A 3,002-nucleotide genomic window follows, 5' to 3' on the forward strand; every position below is an offset into this window, starting at 1 on the left:
GCATTAAAAATATCACAACTCTTTTGTAGTGCCTTTCATTGGAAAAAGCGCTAATTCTTCAATAATATTAAAATTAGAATCGATACCTCGAATAAAAATTGCTAATTGCGCAGTATCTGACATATCTGTACTTTCGTCAAGGGCCAGCGAATAAAAAATAAATTTAGAAATACGTTCTTTTAGGGTACTCTCAATGTCAGTTCCTAGTTCTTCTATACGCCTTGCTACAGTTACCCCTGATAAACTCAATTTGGAAAAAAGTTGTTTTTGTGCTGGACATAAAGTTTCAGAGGCGGCCTCCATACACTCTTTTATAAATTCACCATCAGTGAACGGCTTCGATTTAGCTACAATTTTTTGTGCTATGATATAACTAGCTTTGACACTGGCTTCTGAGTCTTTATAACATTTTTTGTATACTTGAAGACTGACCTTGTATATTTTTCATTAACAATGCAAATTTGTCAATTTGAAGTTGTCCTTGTATCATAAAATATTTTGCTGCATGTTTGGTATTATAATGTCGTTTTAAATTGTACTGTTTCATCACTGCAATCAATTCTTGACAAATCAAACATATTGCCTTTTCTTTAACTTGAATAAAAAAATAGCTATTGGACCATTTTTCTTGAAAAACGCGACTTTCATCCGAGATCTTACGTTTTTTACTCACTGACATATTGTACAAATATTACGAAGAAAAAGTGTGTAATTGAAATTTTTACACATAAACGAAAATATTGTGCTCGTTCCACAATCGATTACGAACTAACAGACAATAATAATTATATCTTGGTAGGTAATTCAATTTATCTTATCGCATATTTCCGATAGCGATAGCTTAACTGTTATAATTTTATTGAACTAGAAAATGTATATGTTAAATTTAAAATGTGATCGAGGGCCGCATATTATGACAAGGCGGGCCGCGGGTTGAAGACCCCTGCTATAGAGTATAGACCATAATATAATGTTAATACGGCAACGCCGCTTTCGGTGGTTTCATTGTTACCTAATTAAAATCTTAACACCAATTAACGAATATAAATATTAATTCATCTTATTCCAATTATTTCTAACCAATGCTGAACAACTCATAACTATTAATTTTATATCTATATTATAACTCTATGCCATGTCAATATAAAAAAAATATTCAGCTGTCTGAAAATAATGCTAAAAAGTTAGTGTATAATTGGTTGTTCTCTCAAATAATTTAAAATATTTTAAAATCTACTGTTGTATTTAATTTGATTACTATTTGTATATACTTGTTTCCTTTTGTTTGTTTGTTTTTTAATTTGTTATATACTTATATATGTTTATAATTATGATCTAAGACTGTATTACTCTCTATCTCTAACACAAGCTGTTAGCTTAAAAGAGATAGATAATCATGAATAATTTGTATAGTTAAATTTTTTTAAGTTATGATTTCAAATTGAAAAAAAAAAAAAATATTATTTATCCATGACTGATGACTCTGACAGAAGATTAACAAGTTAAAATAAATTATAGTAAATAAAATGACGTCAGTTAAAAACTTAAAAATACTTAAAATAATAAAATGGTAGGTGAATTATGCTTTACTGTATTATAATCCAACCAGTAACCACAGATGTCTATATCATATACCCAATATCTGTGACTCAAACATAATATTATAATATATAATTAATAATAATTAATTTTGTAATTATTTTAACCTTATAGATTGCTTTTTACGCTCATAAAATTTATTGTAATTTACCCTCAAATTTTTATAACTTACCCTAATAACAACTTACAAGGACACTTATATTAATATTTCAAGGTTTTTGACCAAGAAAAAATTATTTTATTGACAATATTTAAAAAAAAAAAAAAATAAAAACTAATATTCTTTAAGCCCATATAAATAGCTTCAAAAGAGTTAAAATATTTTGAAATTTTGTCATAAGGTTGCGATAAGGTCGATGAGTGGCATTCCGACTAGGAGAAAAGTAACTTCATCTAAAACCGTCTTGACGTGTTTCCCGAAGGCAAGGTAGGAGTCAAGTATGACTCCCAAGTATCTGAGATGTTTGCTGCAATAGCCCATTGGATAACTCCCGATGCTGAGCCAAGGAGCTGATTGTAAGCCCATCTCTTGGTTAGCATGACTACCTCAGTCTTGTGGTGTGCCAGCTGAAGACCTCGACTGGTCATTCACCTGTCTATGTTTTCGATAATAGGGTTGAAGAAGTCCTAGAAAAGTTCACCCGTCTTTGCCACTCCAACTACGGTCAGGTCGTCAGTGAAGCTGGCCAAATGCGCCCCGGGAGGCACATTCGTCTTTAGCAGATCATCGTATGTGACATTCCAGGCGGTAAGCCCTAAAACCGAGGCCTGAGGTTCTATCACAATATTCAACCGAATCGAAACATATAATAGGTTGTGAGGATATAGAGTTTTTAAGAGCTCTATAAACCACCCACAGACCTGAGGAGACACTCAGGCTGTGACCTACAAGCCGCACCGCGTGTTGGCCGTGAGGCCAAGTCGGTGGAGCTTGTAGGCTTTAGTACACGTATCAGGGAATGAACCCTGAAGATTTATGGGGGAGGAAAAAATGATAATATACATTTTTTGGTTTAAGGTAATCACGAGGTATTTGTATTTTACATTGTGAAAAATATAATAACAGTTTATGTGAATAGTATAACATTTGGGGACACATGGCAAATATAAGAAAGAAGAAAGTAAAATGGTATTTAAGTATGAAAGGAGCTTGTCGCTAGACAGACTTGTTTTTGTGATAAATAAAAGTATTTCTTTCATCAAGACAATAAGGATAATAGTATACTTCTCGGCCCACGGGAGGCGGCTAGCTACATTGCTCGTAACAGCCCTCACAGGGTTACCGGGTTGTGCTACACACCTCTTGTGAACAGTATAATAATTAGTGCCCGAAAGGCGCTTGCGACAGCTTTAAAAACAAATAATAGCAGGAGACTTGAATTATATGGGGGTGGGAAATGGGA

The sequence above is a fragment of the Acyrthosiphon pisum genome, chromosome A1, assembly GCF_005508785.2.
Source record: "Acyrthosiphon pisum isolate AL4f chromosome A1, pea_aphid_22Mar2018_4r6ur, whole genome shotgun sequence".
Classification (NCBI taxonomy): domain Eukaryota; kingdom Metazoa; phylum Arthropoda; class Insecta; order Hemiptera; family Aphididae; genus Acyrthosiphon; species Acyrthosiphon pisum.